Source organism: Antechinus flavipes, chromosome 6 (assembly GCF_016432865.1).
Source record: "Antechinus flavipes isolate AdamAnt ecotype Samford, QLD, Australia chromosome 6, AdamAnt_v2, whole genome shotgun sequence".
NCBI lineage: Eukaryota > Metazoa > Chordata > Mammalia > Dasyuromorphia > Dasyuridae > Antechinus > Antechinus flavipes.
In genome coordinates, this window is record NC_067403.1 from 220,543,682 (window position 1) to 220,565,658 (window position 21,977).

A 21,977-nucleotide genomic window follows, 5' to 3' on the forward strand; every position below is an offset into this window, starting at 1 on the left:
TACTTTGTAGTCAATTGATTTGGAATCAGGAGAACCAATGTTAATCAGGTTTCTGATATAAAGGAATTGTGAATTGTGTTTGGACTATTCGCTAAATCCCTCTGTGCCCCAGTTTGCTCATCTACAAAATAAGAAGGCTGGGTTGATGATTTTTAGTATTACTTCAAGTTTCCAAATTTATGATTCTATCATTTATAATTTTTTCTTACTCCTTCTTTGCTATGAAACTGCCAACTTTCTCATCTGGTGCTGTCTCTCATCCATCTCTTCTAATGTGTAATTCAAATGTATTTTTGGCTAGGGAATCTAGCTTGTTCGACAGCTATACTGAAAAATATGAACTGATGTAGAGTGATGTAGAGTGAGATAAGGCAAATCAAGCAAATCAATATACGTAGACTATAATTATGAAAACAGAGCTTCAATTCTATGTAGTTATAAAGATGAAAGTTGACCCTTCTATTCCTTTATAGAGAGGTATAGGATTCTGATGAGGAATATTGTGTGTACATTAGTTTCAAGCACAGATGATATGTTCCTTATTTTTGCTGACTTTTTGTCTCATTTTATTTTAAATGAAGAGCAACTCTGTGAGTAGAAGGATATATTTTGAATTTCATGCTATTTAAGAGAAAACAGCATATTTTTTTTAAAAAGCAAAAAGTGTTTCCACATGTAATTCTCAAAGACTAGCTCCATAAAATTCATTAATATTGTTATATTACCATTATAATATCCATCCTGCTTATTCATTTTGCTTCCTTACTTGGCTGTATTCCCACATATGTGATATAGATTTGACTCTGGATGAGCAATTATAAATGCAATTATTATTCCATCCTTGGTTTAAAGAGCCCCAAAGACCATCTTGTCCAGAGCACTCATTTTACAAATGAAGATGAAAGCCAAAAAGGTATGGGATTTGCCCAAAGTTTTCTAGGAAGTTAGTGGCATTAAGTGGGATTAGAGGTCAAGATCTCTGCCTCCAGAGTAAGACATCTATCCTTTCTACTATTCAACTACCTCTAGTTGAACATTACTATCTTTATTCCAATGAACTTTTATTCACATTTTAAATGGTTTTCACACCTTTGTGGAGAAGGAAGGCTGCATCAGAATATATCTTCAAAGACATACCAGTGAACCATATTGCACTATGGATCACACAAAATTTTTAAAGAAGATAAACCTATTTCCTGTTACAGAATACAGGAGACCATAACATGGTCTAATAAAAATACACACCAGATATGAAATTAGGAGATAGGTTCAAATGATATCACTTTCTGCATCTTTCTTTTGTTGTCCTTTTGTTGTTTTAAATTATGACTAACTTTTCATGACTCCATTTGGAATTTTCTTGGTAAAGATACTGACTTGGGTGGATTGCCATTTCCTTTCCCAGCTTATTTTATAAATGAGGAAACTGAGGCAAGTAGGCTTAAGTGATTTGTCCAGATTCATACAGCTAATAAGTATCTAAAGATGTATATAAATTCAGCATGAGAAGTCTTAGAGTTTCCAGGCTAGGCCTTCTATCTAAGGTATCACCTAGATTGCTACAGAACTCATTTTCCATGCTTTCTCCCACGTGAAACCTTTGAAATCTATTTCCCTCCTGGAATTATTCTCTATTTTCTTTTTCAATGTATCTGGCATATTCCCCACCTGATAGAATGTACACTCTTTGAGGAAAAGAATGGTTTTTCATTTTTGTCTTCCTATATCCAACACTGAAAATGGCATCTTTGAAATTCAATTCAAATATTTGCTGAATTGAATTATATAAATGTGAGCGTTATATAAATGCATGAAATTAGTAATGGCTCAGAATAAAAATGAAAAGTTACCACATATCTTTTTCCCCATATGTTCGAAGTGTGGATATCTGGCTCCTGTAAATATATTTAATCATCAAAATGTATTGCAAACATTTCTTTAATTGAAGGTGTGTTTAGCCATTTTAATTTGGAACTGTTTACCCATGCAAGTAATTACAGGGGCAAAAATTTTAATTAGAAAGAAGGAAGCAAGAGGAGGAGCAAGAAAAAAGGATTAGAATGAGAAAGAAAAAGGGTTGGAAGAAGACAGAGAGAAAGAAATCTTGGCTTAAGAGAAATGCTCTGAGCCTGATTAAATTTGAACATGAGAATAAAACCTCTTGGGGTTCAGGGTCATGTGAAATGTCATTGAAGGAAGACACTGTTACATTCTGCTGTGGCTTAGAGTACATCTTCCTGTTTCCACAGAGTTTTTTTATTTCAAGAGGGGAAAAAAGGGTGGGGGGATTAAGACTCTTTACTCTTTTGGGTACCACAGTGATGACTTAAAAATAATTTGTCATTCCCACTAGGGAAAGCTGGTACGAAAATGTCTGCATTCCAAGCAGCTCCTGCCATGTATAAATAGTGAATTATTCTCACTGGGCTTAGATGGCAAGCTGCTGCAGCATATCCTGGACATGATAAATTATAGCACTAATGAGCCCATGAATAGGAAATTTGGCTCATTGTGGGAAACGATTTCCCATCCTATGCCCCCAATCCTGGAAATTTTCTTTGCTAGCTTTGGAATTAGAACTTGAGGTTATTTTAGTGTCTTCTTCAACAGCGAATGATTACCTGATCCTGGCAAGCTATGGGACCAGAAATGGTTTTTTAAATAGATATACAGTGTTTGCTCCATTATTTTCTGCCCTAGATACAAAACATCTGAAGCTCTGGGTTCTGTTTTGAGAGCCATGTTCAAGGAAGACTATTAGCATAGTAGACTAGTATGTTTAGAAGAGTCAGGCAAGAAATATTTATTAAGTACCTGCTGTATATACCAACTATATGTCAGACATTGTGCTGTGTTGGGGATACAAAAAGAAATAGAAGACAATCTTTAACCCCAAGAAGTTTGCACCCAAATGGGGAAAGAATGAATAAAATATATGTTTAAGCGAGCTTTTTATAGGATAAATAGAAAATAATTAAAAGATGGAAATTCTAGAATTAAGAAGGATTAGAAAAGGCTTCCTGTAGGAGATAGGATTTTAGTTGGAACTGAAAGAAAGCCAGAGAATCTAGGGCATAATCTGTGATGACAGGCATTGGCATTTATGTCATTCGGTGAACAGTTTCAAAAACTGGAATGTTTAACCTACAGAAGGAAAAAATATAGAGGATATATGACAGTCATGTTCAGTCATTTGAAGAATGGACAAGTAGAAGAGAATTTGGACTTAACCACTGCTGTGCAGTGAATAGAACTCTGGACTTAGCATGAAAATGCTCTGGGTTCAAAACCTGCCTTGGATATTAACTAGCTGTATGAACCTGAGCAACTTCTTAACTTCCCTGTGATTGTTTCCTCATATGTACTAGGATAGTACCTACATTACAGAGTTATTGGAAGTTTCAAATAAGAATGCCTATGAAAAAGTGATTAGCAAGCTTTAAAATATTCTATAAATGTGAAATATTATAATAACTGCAAAGAGGAGAACAAGAATCAATGGTTGAAGTTCCAGAAAAAGAAATAGTTTAGTTCAAAATTTTCCTAATAATTAGAACTATCTGAAAGTGGAATGGGCAACCTTTTGAAATGGTTAATTTCCTATCACTGGAGTTATTTACATAAATGCTAGATAGTCATTCATCAGGCATTCTATAGAAAAAATGAGTTGGGCAAGAAATGAGGTTATCTGCCCTCTATGACCCTTTCAAAGCCTCAAAATCTATTATTTCATGATTGTATAAATGTTTGAACAAAGTAATCTACTTTTTGTCTATTCTCATTTCCAAAATGCACTTCTCTATGCTGTAAAATAATTAATAAATTATTTTTTTTTAATCTATTGTTCTATCCAGAAATTTCTCTTTTATTTTGCTAACTCATTCCTTCATCCAAACTCTAACTCCCAACTTCAGGCTAGAAATTACAGAATGAAGTTCTGTAAATTATTGATTGCTTTATACAACATCCTAACAGAGCTATCCAAAAAGTGAAATTATTTGTCTGGGAGGCAATGATTTCCCCCTCAGTAGAGGATTTCAATGAAGATTAGATGACAATTTGTCTGGGATATTATAGAGGGAACTCCCAACAAGACAATCCAGATGAACTCTTTTCTAATTCTACTCTTCTCTTTGTTGTCCATAAGTTTACTTATAAAATACTATGGATAAGGAAAGCCTTCACAAGTTCCATGAAGTAGAGCCCTGAATTTCAAAGACTGAGCTGAAAACTCTAAAGCTAATGGTTCTATGCCATATTTAATTACTTTCCTCCTAACTTCTAAGCTTGACAAAGCCCTAATTTGGAATTCAAGGTGATTGATGAGTTGCCTTCAGCACAATATATCACTGGTCTTCTAGGACATTGATTGTGATGAGCAAAAAGTGGAAACCCTGTTGTGTGCACGTCAACATGGAGAACTGATAGAACCATTTGATAGAAGCAGGGAAATGTAGAGACATTCCAAAAGTAATAGAAAGTGAAGAGAATGCTCATGTCACTTCAAGAAAAGAAACATGAATTAGATAACCTTTCAATTAAAAAAAAAAAAAACAACCTTTGTAGCTGAGAAGTCACTGAGCTTAAAGGAAGTATGTTTTCTTTTATTAGATCATTGTTCTTCTATGAAACTCTATAGTTTGGGGAACAACTTTGCATATATACATTCACAGACACTCACACTCTTTACATTTCAATTGAACTACTATTTGTTAAGTACTTGCTGTTCTGTGGTGGATGCCGGAAATAAAAACAAAAAACCAAATGCACGAACTCCTACTTTTCTTTCTTTTTCCTCCTCTTCTCCCCTTCTCTTGTTTCTTCTCCTCTCCTCTTCTTTCTGATCCCCTCCCTTTTTTCCACTCTTCTCTCCTGATTGTTTTATCATTCTCTCTATGTATGTTTTTCTCTATCTCTGCCTCTCTTTATCTCTGTGTATATGTATATGTGTCTCTCTGTCTCTCTGCCTCTTTTTTTTTTTTTCTCTTTGTATTTGTGTCTTTCTGTCTTTGTCTATCTCTGTCTCTCAAAATAAACATAAGAATGTGTCCCTTTATTGAGCATGGCATAGTAATTAAAAAATTAGTCTTGGGGCACGAAAGATCTGGATTCAAGCACATTTTGACACATAAATGTTATTGGATGATATTGAGCTATCACTTAACTTCTGATTAATTTCCCCCGAGTACTCAGTTTCTAACAGTATAATTTCAAAATATTTAATGATTTACTTTGGTGATGGAAGTCTCCCCCTTGGAAGTCTTTATACCAGTAAAATCATACATTCTTTCAAAAATTGTTTATCCACTTAACACAGCAAATTGGTATGAAGATGCTTTGCAAACCTTAAAGTGGTATATCAGTGCTAGGTAATAAAATTATGGTTATTATCTCTCATTGTGGTGTTCTTTTTCTTCTTTAAAAATAATATAATGGTTTTCTCTGGGAGAAAGCAGGTTTCTCGGGGGAGGTTTTCTGGAGGCAGCCTTAGTATCAGTTAAGATCAATAATTACCCCAAATGCAGCCAGTTGATAAAAATGCAAATGTTTATTTCTCCTTCCAAATCTTGTCTCTTTCCTTGGGCCTGGATAGCTAGATTCTTAGAGGCCTATCTTTCTGCTTGGTTCTGAGAGCTCCAGCAGCTTTGTCTTTTGCCTCTATTCCCTTCAGTCTCCAGCCAGCACAAAGATAAATCTGTCTCTCTTACCTTCTGAAGTAATTCTCTCCTGGCTCTAACTCATCTCAGACTCGTGGCTTCTTCTGACTTGACACTCCCCTCTCCATGCAATTCAGCTGAATTCTGTCCAAGAGCTTCTGTCTGTTTCTTATATATGAGAGAAAGAAATTGTGGGATATCTCCCAGCGTGCTCTCTGTCCCTAAGAGCTTCAAGGGAGGTGTGAATTCGGATATCTCATACTAAACCCTGAAATCTCCCAAACATGTGAACTCCAGTGAGTAAAGGTGTGAACACAAGCATTGTATCAATTAGTTCTACTTAGTACCTTGTTTCAGGTTCTGGCCCAAAACATTTTGTAAGATCAGATCAGTCATAAAGATTCTAACATCTCATGTGCATATCTATTCTCAAATCATAGACATTCTACTTCTTAACATCTCTTACAGCTAGCACCTTCTCCACCACTCACACAACACTTATTCTTCAAACATTCATTATATTAATGGTCTCTTCATTGCTCCCTTACTAAAAGTTTCTTCACTCTCTCCAAGGCCATTCATTTGCCAAAAGAACTATCCAAAGCATAGTTCTGATTTTCTAATTCCTTTGTTCTAAACCTTCAATGAAGTTCTAGTGTTTGTAAGATGTAATCTAACAGCCTTTATTTGACATTACACTCTTTTCATTTATTTATTTATTTTTAACACACATTGTTTTATGGCTCATTTTGGGACAGAAAAATCAGAACAAAATGGAAAATGCTGTTATTGTATACAATGTATTCCTGGTCTTTCTTGTTTTGCTCAGCATTAGTCTGGGTAAATCTTTCCAGATCTTTCTAAAATAGTTTATTAATCATTTTTTTTGAACAATAATATTCCAATGCCTTCATGTACCATAACTTGTTCAGCCATTCCCTAATTGTTGCTCATTTACTGTTTTCCATTTCTTTTCTACCACAAAAAGAACTGCTACAAATATTTTTTGTTCAACTGGATGCTTTTCCCTCTTATGATTTCCTTGGGATACAGACCCAGTAATGGCATTGCAGGGTGAGAGTATGCAGTTTTATAGCTCTTTGGGCAAAATTCCAAATTGCTCTCTTCAGAATAGTTGGATCATTTCACAGCTCCACCAAGAATACATTAGTGCCCCAGTTTTCCCATATCCCTTCCAACATTTACCATTATCTTTTTCTGTCTTTTTAGTCAATCTGAGAGGCATAAGGTAGTATCTCAGAGTTGTTTTAATTTGCATCTCTCTAATCAATAGTGATTTAGAGAATTTTTTCATATAACTATAGATGGCTTTAATTTCATCATTTGAAAATTGTCTGTTCATATTTTTGACCATTTATCAATTGGGGAATGACTTGTATTCTTATAAATTTGACACAGTGCTTTATATATTTTAGAAATGCAATTTTTATGTGAAACATTGGCTGTAAAGATTTTTCCCAGCTTTTTACTTCCTTTTTAATATTGTTTCTATTGATTTTGTTTGAGCTAAAACTTTTTAATTTAACTCATTCAAAGTTGTCAATTTTGCCTTTCATAATTTTCTCTAGTTCTTCTTTGATCATAAATTCCTTCCTTTCTCCAAAGATCTAATAGGTAAATTATCCTTTACTTTTCTAATTTGCTTATGATATCACCCTTTATGTCTAAATCATGCACCCATTTTGATCTTATTTTGGTATGAAGTGTGAGATGTAAGTCTATTCTGAGTTTCTAACATATTATTTTCCAGTTTTCCCAGCACTTTTTTGTCAAATAGTGAGTTCTTATCCCCAAAGCTGGAATTTGGGAGATTATCAAATGCTAGATTACTATAGAAATCATTATTGTGTCGTGTGTATTTAACCTATTCCATTGAACCACTATCATATTTTTTTAGACTGTACCAAATAGTTTTAATGACTGCTGTTTTATACTATAGTTTTAAATCTGGTACTACTAAGCCATCATCCTTTGTATTTTTTTCATTAATTCCCTTGATAGTCTTGATTTTTTTTATTCCAGATGAATTTTATTATTTTATCTAGATTTATAAAACATTTTTTGGCAGTTTGGTATGGCATGGAACAAGTAGACCAATTTAGGCATTAAAATGGACTCCAACATACTTACTGCATAGAAATGGCATCTTATTCACAAAAGTTGACATTTCATGTTAGGTTTCCATTTTCTCCCCACATGTTTAGAATGTACTATTTTTTAGTTTCTAACTTAGAAAACATTCAGCTTCTTTCAAGGTCCAGCTTGTGTGTTACCCTAATGCTAAATATTTCTGATTGTCCTACTTATTAATTATATTATGAAATTAAACTATTAATTTGTCCTATAAATAGATTTCTATCTTTTTTTACATGTCATATGCCTTCTGATGAAATATCAATACAGTGAAGATAAGAAACTGTTTTCCCTTTTCCTATTTTCATCCCCAGCACCTTGTATGATATCTTATACACAATATATAAAATGTTTGTGTGATTGAGTGGATGAAATCTATCCAACATGAAAATGTCTTTATTACTTTTAAAGAAACCCAATTGACTCATCATATCTAAGCTGTAAGATTAATCACTTCTTTTGCATTTACTTCTATGATTTGCTCTAATCCTCTCACGGACAGAATTATCTTCTTCATATGGATATTCATCTTGCTTGTTACTTGAGGATAACCCTATTCATCTCTGGCATACTTATGAATTAGTGACTCAATTTTTATTCTTTATGAAGCAAGTATCCTTGAAAGATAAAGGTAGTGAACCAAAACATCCAGTTTAAGGGATTATCCAAAGCCATAGAAGCACCTAGCAAAGAGTATGACTAGAGCCATCCAGAGTGAAATTAGCCTAACTGCCAGCCTCCTTAGTTATTCTTTATCTCTGGTGGAAATCCCTTAAGTGTTTGAATGAGGTCATACCTTCTGAACAACTGATATAAGGCTCTCATTACTTTATTTTTTATGATCTCCATTAGACTAAAATAATAGATCTCTCTTTGTAGGGAGAAATTCTATATTTTAATGGTCTGCTTTTGTGCTGTGTGATACTTTTCTTATTTTACATTATCTACCTGCATGTGTGGGAAGCCATAAATATAAATCTATATTAGCATCATTTCATCAAGTTGGTGGAATGAACACTTTACTTCACAAATCAACTCTAAAAAAAAAAAATCAAGTGGAAATCTTCAAATTTACTTTTCTTCATTTATTTTAAACTTAAATTCATCTTTTGCTTTTATATCATCTTTATTTTGTCCTGAAATTCTCAGTATTTGTTAATATCTTTACTTCATTTACCATCAATCTTATTTTTCCCCCATGGAATGAACAAACATGGAGGAGGAGGAGTTAAACAAAGTTGACCAACTCATCAAATAATTGTATTCTCTGGATAGCCCTCTATCTCAGTAAAAAAAGGAGAGAGGTAGTACATGTTCTTTTTTTTTCTTTTTTTAAATTTTTTATAACTTTTTATTGACAGAACATATGCCTGGGTAATTTTTTAAAAACATTATCCCTTGCACTCACTTCTGTTCTGACTTTTCCCCTCCCTCCTTCCACCCCCTCTCCTAGATGGCAAGCAGTCCTATATATGTTAAATATATCACAGTATATCCTAGATACAATACATGTGTGCAGAACTGAACTGTTCTCTTGTTGCACAGGGAGAATTGGATTCAGAAGATAAAAATAACCTGGGAAGAAAACCAAAAATGCAAACAGTTTACACTCATTTCCCAGTGTTCCTTCTCTGGGTGTAGCTGCTTCTGTCCATCATTGATCAATGGAACTGAGTTAGATCTCTTTGTCGAAGAAATCTACTTCCCTTAAAATACATTCTCACACAGTATCGTTGTTGAAGTATATACTGATCTCCTGATTATGCTCATTTCATTTAGCATCAGTTCATGTCAGTTTCTCCAAACCTCTCTGTATTCATCCTACTGGTTGTTTCTTACAGAACAATAATATTCCGTAACATTCATATACCACAATTTACCCAACCATACTCCAATTGATGGGCATTCATTCACTTAACAGTTTCTGGACACTACAAGCAGGGCTGCCACAAACATTTTGGCACATACAGGTCCCTTTCCATTCTTTAGTATTCCTTTTGGATATAAGCCCAGTAGTAGCACTACTGGATAAAAGGGTATGCACAGTTTGATAACTTTGGGGGCATAATTCCAGATTGCTCTCCAGAATGGTTGGATTCGTTTACAACTCCACCAACAAGGCATCAATGTTCCAGTTTTCCCTCATTCCCTCCAACATTCATCATTTTTTCTTGTCATCTTAACCAATCTGACAGGTATGGAGTGGTATCTCAGAGTTGTCTTAATTTGCATTTCTCTGATCAATAGTGATTTGAAACACTCTTTCATATGAGTGGAAATAATTTCAATTTCATCATCTGATAATTGTCTGTTCATATCCTTTGACCATTTATCAATTGGAGAATGGCTTGATTTCTTATAAATTAGTCAATTCTCTATATATTTTGGAAACGAGTCCTTTATTAGAACCTTTAACTGTTAAAATGTTTTCCCAGTTTGTTGTTTCCCTTCTAATTTTGTTTGCATTAGTTTTGTTTGTACAAAGGCTTTTTAATTTGATGTAATCAAAATTTTCTATTTTGTGATCAATAACGACCTTTAGTTCTTCTTTAGTCACAAATTTCTTCCTCCCCCACAAGTCTGAGAGGTAAACTATCCTATGTTCCTCTAATTTATTTACAATGTCGTTCTTTATGGCTAAATCATGGACCCATTTTGATTTTATCTTGATGTATGGTGTTAAGTGTGGGCCAATGCCTAATTTCTGCCATACTAATTTCCAGTTTTTCCAGCAGTTTTTGTCAAATAATGAATTCTTACTTCAAAAGTTGGGATCTTTGGGTTTGTCAAACACTAGATTGTTATAGTTATTAACTATTTTGTCTTGTGAACCTAACCTGTTCCACTGATCAACTAATCTATTTCTTGGCCAATACCAAATGGTTTTGGTGACTGCTGCTTTATAATATAGTTTTAGATCAGGTACAGCTAGGCTATCTTCATTTGATTTTTTTTCTTTTTTATTAATTCCCTTGAAATTCTCGACCTTTTGTTCCATATGAATTTTGTTGTTATTTTTCTAGGTCATTAAAATAGTTTCTTGGGAGTCTGATTAGTATAGCACTAAATAAATAGATTCATTTAGGGAGTATTGTCATCTTTATTAAATTCACTTGGCCTATCCAAGAGCACTTAATATTTTTCCAATTATTTAAATCTGACTTTATTTGTGTGGAAAATGTTTTGTAATTTTGCTCATATAATTCCTGACTTTCCTTTGGTAGATAGATTCCCAAATATTTTATGCTATTGACAGTTATTTTGAATGGAATTTCTCTTTGTATCTCTTGCTGTTGGATTTTGTTGATGATGTATAAAAATGCTGAGGATTTATGTGGATTTATTTTGTATCCTGCAACTTTGCTAAAGTTATGAATTATTTCTAATAGCTTTTTAGTAGAATAATACTGGCGTTCTCTATATATACCATCATATCATCTGCAAAGAGTCATAATTTGGTTTCCTCATTACCTACTCTAATTCCTTCAATCTCTTTCTCAACTCTTATTGCCAAAGCTAGCATTTCTAATACAATATTTTATAGTAATGGTGATAGTGGGCAACCTTGTTTCACTCCTGATCTTATTGAGAATGGTTCCAATTTATCCCCATTACATATGATGCTTAGTGATGGTTTTAAATAGATGGTATTGATTATTTTAAGGAAAAGTCCATTTATTCCTATCCTCTCAAGTGTCAAGTGTTTTTAATAGGAATGGATGTTGGATTTTATCAAATACTTTTTCTGCATCTATTGAAATGATCATATGGTTTTTGTTAATTTGCTTATTGATATATCAATTATGCTAATAGTTTTCCTAATATTGAACCAGACCTGCATTCCTAGTATAACTCCTACTTGGTCATAGTGTATTATCCTGGGGATGATTTTCTGTAATGTTTTTGCTAATATTTTATTTAAGATTTTCATCTTATATGATGAAATAAATAAATATTTATTTTTTATTTATTTTAAATAAATATTTATTTATAAATAAAGCATCAATATTCATTAGGGAGATTGGTCTATAATTTTCTTTCTCTGTTTTCAACCTACCTGGTTTAGGTATCAGTACCATGGCTGTGTCATAAAAGGAATTTGGTAGGACTCCTTCAATCCCTATTTTTTTCAAATAATTTATATAGCATTGGAGTTAATTGTTCTTTAAATGTTTGGTAGAATTCACGTGTAAATTCATCTGGTCCTGGGGATTTTTTCTTAGGGAGTTGGTTAATAGCTTGTTCTATTTCTTTTTCTAAAATGGGACTGTTTAAACTATTTACTTCTATCCTCTGTTAATCTGGGCAAGCTATATTTTTGAAGATATTCTTCCATTTTATTTAAGTTATCGAATTTATTGTCATAAAGTTAGGCAAAGTATCTCCTAATTCTTGCTCTAATTTCCTCTTCTTTAGTGGTAAGTTCTCTCTTTTCATTTTTAAGGCTAACAAGTTGATTTTCCTCTTTCCTTTTTTAAATCAGATTTACTAAGAGTTTGTCTATTTTGTTGGTTTTTTCATAGACCCAATTCTTAGTTTTGTTAATTAAGTTAATAGTTTTTTTTTTTTTTTTTTACTTTCAATTTTATTGATCTCTCCTTTTATTTTTAGAATTTCAAGTTTGGTGTTTGGGAGGTTTTAATTTGTTTCTTTTCCAGCATTTTTAGTTGCAAGCCCAATTCATTAACCTTCTCTTTCTCTATTTTATGCAAGTAAGCCTCTAGAGATATGAAGTTTCCCCTTATTACCATTTTGACTGCATCACACATATTTTGGTATGATGTCTCGTTATTGTTATTTTCTTGGATAAAGTTATTAATTATGTCTATGATTTGTTGTTTCACCCAATCATTCTTTAGTATGAGATTATTTAGTTTCCAATTATTTTTTGGTCTATTTTCCCCTGGCTTTTAATTGAATGTAATTTTCATTGCATCGTGGTCTGAAAAGGATGCATTTATTATTTCTGCCTTACTGCATTTGTGTTTGAGTTTTATGTCCTAATATATGGTCAGTTTTTGTATAGGTTCTATGAACTGCTAAGAAGAAAGTGTACTCCTTTCTCTCTACATTTAGTTTTCATCAGAGATCTATCATATCTAACTTTTCTAGTATTCTATTTACCTCTTTGACTTCTTTCTTATTTATTTTGTGGTTTGATTTATCTAATTCTGAGAATGCAAGGTTGAAATCTCCCACTATTGTAGTTTTGCTGTCTATTTCTTCTTGTAGCTCTCTTAATTTCTCTTTTAAGAATTTAAATGCTATACCACTTTGTGCATATATGTTTAATATTGATATTGCTTCATTACCTATGCTACCCTTTATCAAGATATAGTGCCCTTCCTTATCTCTTTTAAATAGATCAATTTTTGCTTTAGCTTGATCTGAGATCAGGATGGCTACCCCTGCTTTTTTTACTTTATCTGAAGTACAGTAGATTCTGCTCCAATCTTTTGCCTTTACTCTGTATGTATCACCCTGCTTCAAGTATGTTTCCTGTAAACAACATAGTGTAGGATTCTGGTTTTTAATCCATTCTGCTAATTGCTTCCTGTTTATGGGGGAGTTCACCCCATTCATATTTATGGTTAAAATTATCAATTCTGTATTACTTGCCATCTTGTTAACCCCTGCTTATGCTTTTCTCCTTTTCTTCCCCCTTCCCCCCCTTCCCCTGTGTTAAACCTGTGAGTGCCACTTGCTTCTCACAGCCCTCCCTTTTTAGGATCCCTCCCTCAACCTTAAAGTTCCTCCCCCATCTTACCCCTTTTCCTCACAATTTCTGTATTCCTTTCCACTTAGTTTACTCCTTCCCTTTTTACTTTTCCCCTCCCACTTTTCAATGAGGTAGGAGAAGTTTCACCATAAATCGAATATGTCTAATATTTTTCTCTTTAAGCCAATTCTGATGGCAATAAGAGACACACTATGTTCATCCCCTTCCATTCTTTCTCTCAGATATAATAGGTTTCTTTTGCCTCTTCGTGAGATGTAGTACCCCCATTTTACCCTTTTCTGGGTACAATTTCCTTTCCACCTATAATTTCTAGAACAAAGTATACATGTGTTCTTTATATATCTTTATAGAAGAAATATAGTTCCCAAGATTTTTTTTTACCTTTTTAGGTTTCTCTTGAGTTCTATATTTGTAGATCAAACTTTTTGTTTAGTTCCAGCTTTTTCATAAAAAATAGAGGAAATTCACTTATTTTGTTGAATGTTCATCTTCTTCCCTGGAAAAAGATGCTCATTTTGGCTGGGTTTGTTATTTTTGGCTGCATACCAAGTTCCTTAGCCTTTTGGAATATCATATTCCAGGCCCTTTGATCTTTCAATGTGGATGCTGCTAGATCCTGGGTTATCCTTATTATGGCTCCTCTATATTTGAATTGATTATTTCTAGCAGCTTGTAGTATTTTTTTCTTCGTCTGATAGTTCTGTAATTTGGCCACTATATTTCTTGGTGTTTTGATTTTAGGGTCTCTTTCAGTGGGCTATCGATGAATTCTTTCAATTTCTATTTTATCCTTTATTTCTATAACCTCTGGGCAGTTCTCTTTGATAATTTCCTGGAAAATAATGTCCATGCTCTTTTTTTTCATCATATTTTTCAGGGTGTACAATAATTCTCAGATGTCTTTCCTAGATCTATTTTCTAGGTCTGTTGTTTTCCCAAAAAGTATTTGACATTTTTTTCCTCATTGTTTCATTTTTTTGATTTTGCTTGACTGATTATTGGTGTTTCCTCAAGTCATTCAATTCGATTTGTTTTATTCTGATTTTCAATGAAGTATTTTCTTCACTCACTTTTCTTATATCTTTTTCTAATTTTCCAATTGAGTTTTTAATTGAGTTGTTTTCTTCTATGGAATTTTTTTCTGTTTTGCCTATTGATATGAGTTCAAATGTTGGAGTTCTTGTTCTTCTCAAGGCAAAGCCGATTTAGAGGCTTAGAGCCCTTCGGATGTCTCCAAATCCAAAGGTTCTGTCCTTCAGCCTCTGCCTCTGCTTTCTTCTGCCTCCAACCAAGACAGAGATGGAAGGTCTCTCTTATCTCCTTCTGGGGAGCCCAGCCACCAACTTGCCGCGGAGAGAGGGCTTCTGGCGTAGCTCCACTGCAATCCATCAAAGTGTTCTCTGCACCAGAGTCGTTCCTCTCGAGTCCAGCGCGATCAGCCAGCCAAGAGGAAAAAATGTATTCTGCCATAGATCCCTCATCGCTGGCCTTTTATCTGACTCTTCTGAGAGAATGGGATTATGGGTTTTCTCCCATAGTGCTCTCTGGCCCAATGAGCTTTAAGGGAGGTGTGGACTCCCTTGAAGTTAGAAAGTGTACTTTGTGAAGCTAGCATACTTGTGGACTCCAATGAGTAAAGGTGTGAACACAAGCCTTGTCTTAATTAGTTCTACTTAGTACCTTGTTTCAGGTTCTGGCCAAAACATCTTCTTGTAAGATTAGATCAACTCTAATTAGTCAGCAGTTAGTAAGGATTTCAACAGCCTATTTTATTTTTAAGAGAGCTATTTTCTTTTTCCAACTCTCTAATTCTGTTTTTCAAGGATTTGATTTCTTTATCCACTCTATCTTTAAATGAGTGGGATGACGTATCCAGACTCTTGCCAAGCTTCCCTTTCCTTGTCCCATTTTTCTTCTAGCTCTTTTGTGAGAGCCTTTTTTTAATTTCTTCTATGAGAGTCTTTTGTGTTGAGGACCAGATCATATCCCCCTTTGGGGATTCATCTGGAGACAGTCTGTTTTTAGTCTCCTCAGTGTTTAAAGTCTGCTCTCTATCCATATAAAAGCTATCAATATTTAGAGTGTGCTTCGATTTTTTGCTCATTTTGTTAAAGAAAAGTCAAAGAAAACAAACTAATAAAAAAAAACAAACAGTTTGCTTTTTTTGGGGGGGGAGGGGAGGGAAGGGGGCTGGATGGTGTTACTGAACTTCCTCTACAGACTGCAGGGAAGAGCAGCAAGGCACTAGCAGGATAGCAATGGTTGTGCTGCGCCTGTGTTCTGAGACTCTGAGAGCATGTTGAGACACTGTGGGGCTGTGGCCAGGTTTCAAGGGACTCCAGCTGTTCCGAGTTGTATTCTTCACCCCCTGTGTTTTTAGCTTCTCTGCTTGTCTACTGGCTTGCTGCCAGGGCTAAGTATTTAATACTGTAGTAAAACTCTTCCCGCAGAAATGGCTGAGATCACACCCTTCCCCACTCTGGTCTGCTTGGCTGTGAGCTGCCTGCCTTCAGTTTGTGCCCAATCTATCCATCCCCATCCACAAGCAAGAACAGACCTTTTCTGGTGAATTTCGAGCATATCTTCTCTTGGTAATTACTTGTGTTTTTTTCAGTCAAGCTCTAATTCCGAGGCTTGTATGAAATAAATTATTCTGAGAGAAAACATGGAGCTTAAGTAAATGTGTGTGTCCTCTCCACCATCTTGGCCAGGAACTTAACCAATGCTTCTTTTACTAGATCAAACCAGATCAGTAGGACATTTTCTTAAGCCTTCTTGTAAAAATCTTGGTCAACATAATTATTTAATATTCATGTGATCATATTTTGTTATTTTATTTTAAACTTTTGAAGTCATTTTATATATTGTTTCATGGTTCTGCTCACTTTATTATATATCAATTCATATATATCTTCAGTTTTTCTGAATTTTTCATTCTAATTGTTTCTTCTAGTAAAGTAATATGCAATTAAATATACATTTCCACTAAATCAATTTCCTTTAACAATTCTTTTTTTGCACAGTTTTCCCTATTAAAATGAAATTTGTTTTCTATTCCCCACCCCCAAAAAATAGTGTCTATGTTGTGTGTAAAGTGTCACTTCATCAGATTTTTCTTGAACCAATATGACAGGTCAATAGAACGATTTCTAAGGTCTCTCTCCACTTCCCCAAGTGCAGGACACTCAGCTGGAGGAATTATCTATGTTTGAAAGACTGATGTTTTTAAGTCCTTCACCCTTAATGGGGTAGCTTTTTCTTCCCATTTTCAAAGCTCAGAGCTGCTTTGACATTTTGAGGACTCTAAGTCACCTTTTCCCTCTCAGATACTAGGGCACCAAGAGTATGTGTTTGATCTATTGATTCAGAAGAAAAGAAGAAAGTAGGACTCTGGATTCCTCTTTTAGATTAAAAACAAGAATACCTTCACCTTTGCTCAGAAGAAGTGACTTCCTAGAGTGCTCCAGTCATATCTTTAATCAATCTCTACCCTGTGATGTGGAAAATTAATAAATAGTGAGCATAAATATAAACATAAAATTCAACTTGATTGACTCCATCATGTCTGGATTACAAACTCTAAGCTACTTAGTCTAGTATTTAATGAGTCTGACTTCATCTCACTAATTATGTCACCTTACCTTTACTGGTCCTCAACATATGAAGTTCTTTTTAGTCAAATCAATCATTTAAAAGATAGATATGTATGCTCATTTCTATGGCCAAATCATACCCCCTACTGTTTACCTCTGACTGGTATGACTTTATCTCATTTTTTTAGCTCTTTAAATCCTATCCATCCTTTAAGGCCCAGCTCATCTCAGCTTTTTTGACCATTATCTCTCTTTTTATAGTTGATTTGGCTCCTTTGGGCCCTTTATACTGATGATCAGTGCTCAACATTCAGTATGTACAAAGTAAACATAGTCCAATGTATGAATTAATAGACAATACAGTCAAATGTACTTTGTATATATTTTGCATTCACTTTTTATGTGTAAGATGAATTCTGAACTACTTAGATGGAAAAATTGCATCATTGAATTTGGATATTAAGGAAAAACTCTTTGAGTATGATTGTAAAAATATAGGTATTTTGGGGGCATGTCATATTAATGAGGTGAGATAGTTTCTTCAAAGATTTGGAAGAGCAGTACAATGAGATACAGAGTTAAAGAAGCAGCATAAGACATTGAAAAAGAAAGATACAGAAGAACAATAGCAGATGTTTAATGATGCCAATCCAGAACCTTGAGAATGGACATTGCCCCTTATTGTTTTGTGCCCCAGCTTATTGAAATCCCTATGAAAGAATGTGACAAGTACACGACAGAAGGTCATTAAATGTTTTTGAAGTTGTATTGAATTAATATGAAGTAAATTTGTAACAATGTCTGGCTTTTTTTATTAGCATCTTAAGGTTTGCAAATAAATTTTTTTCTTCTTTGAGCTTTACAACTCTGATTTTGGTACTGTAAAACTTATTTCCATTTTATAAAAAAGGAAACTGAGATTCACTTGAGAGTCAGAAGTAATATTTTCATCTACCACTCTTTTAATTCTAAACCTTGTGTTATTTCTACTAAACAATACTGAGTTTCATCAAAAGCATTAACTTGTATCAAATTAGATACAAATGTAATTGATACCAGTAACAAGCAGGACTTCACCAACTCCCTGTATTTTGTGGAAACAATTACTCCAAGGATAGGCAATAGAGACTAACAAGCTCATAGATTTAGGGCTGCAAGGGATTTTAGAGGTCGTTTGGTTCAATCTACTTGTTTTCCAGAGGAGAAATTTGAAACCAATAGAGATCAAGTGATTCTTCTAAGGCCAAAAAAAGAGGTAAGTTTAAAAAAAAAAAAAAAGAATTTGACCCCAACTTTTCATGCTCCAAATTGAATACGTTTTATATTATACCAAACTGCCTCTGGAAAAGAACAAAAAAGTGAACAAACAATTTGGAATTCTCAAATAGAGATACTAATTGTGGAAGAAGTGAAAGATGTAAATGGGCAGAGGACATAGCTCCAAGGAATTGAACTCACAAAGCCAGAGTGAACAAGCTTATGAAATCAGCCGTACCCTTTTTTGTCGATTGTTGATTGTTATTTTATCAACAGTTGTCTACAACTCACAATTTAGGATAGAAAAATAATCTTCCTATGTCAAAAGAGCTCAGTCTATATATGCCACAAGATGGAAATTTCAAAATATTAATAATAATAAAATAAAACATGGAATCAGTGTGTGTGTGTGTGTGTGTGTGTGTGTGTGTGTTTCTGGATCTTAGCTGACACAAATTATTCCATGTTTGACTCACAGTGGAATCACTTGTATACAGGAAAGTTTCTACCTATCCAAGAATAGTTTGGTTGGTACCACTTAGGCAAGGAATGCAAAACTCTTCTGATAATAGCTTTAAAAAACTTCATTTAATTTAAGTATGAAAATTAAATCATTTCCTGATAACAATGCCCTTGTCCTCAATAAGAGTGAGTATGATCTAGGACACTTATAGATTGACTTCCCCTAAGGTCTCCCTCCCACTGGGTCCCAGTGAATCTCAATGATATATAAATAAATAAACCCATAAATGTATTGGAGTGATTGCCCACCTTCTGTCTGTGTTTCTTTAGGACTGTGGCGTGGAAGTCTGGACAGTTACAGACTTAGATAACTTTGAGTAAAAAACTACTGACTTGCAATTATCCTTTGAACACTTGTGTTTCCTCTCAGTAACTGGCCCACAATTGCATAGTGTAGAAATTTTGTAGTCAATGTAATTGTCACTTTTCATAAAGAAAGACTGATCCATGTAATGCATTTTTGCTGCATTGTCTATTTTAAATTGAACACACTGAAAGAGAAAAAATTGCTCATGCACATAGTTACATATCAGTGCATATCTAGGGCCAGACACAATTTCTTCTTTGAAGAGAGCTCTTTCTCTAGAAGGAAACCCCTCTCTGAGAAAAAAAAATCATTGCTTATTCTACCTGGGGCACGCAAAAGTCTGTGTTTTGTCAAGATTACCAAGTTAGTATGTATTAGAATCTAGAATCTAGATTTTCACTTTGTCATCATAACATTAAGGCTGGTACTCTGCTAATACATCTACAAGGTGTGTGTGTGTGTGTGTGTGTGTGTGTGTGTGTGTGTGTGTGTGCATCAAACAGAAACATTGATAATAACAAACAACACTATGTAGCAATTACTGGGTGAAAGTCTGGGAGTATATAGTCCCTCCCAAAAGGGAAACAATCCTTATATTAAAATAATTTGTACTTGATCAAGAAATAGAACACATAGATAAGGGCATGTCAAAAATATAAAAAAGTGTAGGGAAAGGACATAAATAACTGGATGTTCTACAAAAGTTTCATATAGAATATGGGTCTTGAAGAGAAATAGGAAGTCTTAAAGAGAAGTATACTGGGCAGGAAAAGTATAATAATCATTACACATATAAAAACATTTATCTACATCTGTATGTATACATGCATATACATATATATATATGAATATGACATAGATGATATATGTTGTGTGTGTGTGTATCCAGGTTATTTGGGCAACATTAAACATCAGAACACTGGATTAGGAGCCAGAAGTATTGGATTATATGGTCAGATTACTGGGTTTTTTTGTTTTGTTTTGTTTATGTTTATAAACTCCTGGAATTTAGTACAGTGTCTGCATATAGTAAGCAGTTAACTCTCATTGATTTACTCAGACAAATAATTGCCCTTTTTTTGGGGGGGGGGAATTCATATCAACTATAAGATATTATCCAAATGGTTACTAACTTCTCCATGATCTGATAAACCCAGGGTCAATTCATCTGTTCTCTATCGCATATCTTGACAAGTGGTCTTCCAACATTTGCTTGAAGACTTTCAACGATGGGCTTCCACTACTAGATCTTGAAGTTTGGTTGGATTCAGTTTGGTTCCCTTACTTAAATACAAAATTTGGTAACTTTGTACTATTCCTGGTTTTCTTCCAGGGACCAAGCAAAACTAATCCCATTTCTCTTTTATATGACAATTAAAAATAAATAAATAAAAGGACAACCATTTAATTCTCTTCCTTTTTACTGAACAAGACAAAACAAAAACCACCTGTTTTTTTCAACTTATCCTTACATGGAAGGATCTTCAGGCCTTTAACCAGTCTGGTCACCTTCCACTGAATGTATAAATGAATAAAATAAAAAAACATTTTCCCCAACTCATCAATATCTTTACTAAAATGTGGTGTCCAAAATCAAACACAGTACTGCAAATATGTTATAATCAGGGTTAAGGGACACGGGACTATCATCTCATTCATGTATGTATTGCCTTCCTCAATGAAGTTTCAAATTCCATTGCATTTTTTGGTTTTATAATAAAGATAAAGAGAAAGGATGATTCATTAGCTATGCTCTAGAGAACTGAAGACACTCTATCATGGTGTGTAGGTTTTAGACTACAAGAAAAGTTTCAAATCTTGGACAAGTATGTTAATCCTGATTGCCTAGCCAAAGTGTATTTATATTTTAAAAAATGAATAAAGAGGAAAACTTTCCAGATTCTTTTTCTTTTCTGAGCTAAATCCTTACTTTTCTGAGTGTCCTTGGTTAAATCAGCCTTTACCCCTGCTTCAGTGTCCTTATGATGAAAAGAATATATTCTGTCTCCTATTTCTATAGGATAAGATGAAGTAATTTATGTAAGAAACTTAAGAAAAATCAAGGACTGTATATGGGAGATACAGAAATCTGGATTAGAAATCAGAGGTCCTAAATTCAAATCCTACCTCTTTCTGTCTTTACAAATGTGACACAGTTAGCAAATAGGAGGCCCATATGGAAATTCAAATTGTCTGCCACAAAATTCAGTATTTTTTGTTGTATATCACACTCCAGTCAGTGTTATATCTTTTATCAGGTCAGAGAATATCTCTGATTATCCATTTGTTCATCTGTAAAATAGGAAGGTTGCAATAGATAGACTCTATGATCACCTTTTTAGTTTTAGCTAACATGATGTGGTATATGAGATAATTTGGGCAGAGATTCTGTCACATAATCATCCAATAATATCTGTGAATCTATCTTAATGAACCTTAGAACACTTTCTTTTTTTCTTTTTAAATGCAGGAGAGAGGTTATTCATTCACAAAGCTCATATTCTACTGGGAAAAAAATGTATTTTACTTGGGAAGGGAAGGCCATTGTTTGTTAAAATACTGAAACATAATTTGGAAATTTTAGTACTTAATTAAAGTTGAATAACTTCATTTAGAAGACATACATAGTGGTGTTCACAGAAGTAAATGTTAGAAGAAAATTAAACTAAGGTCTGTATAAGCAAAGTGAAATAGATATTTTTATTAAAAATTAACTTGTTTAAAATTTCTACGTAATTTAATCAAAA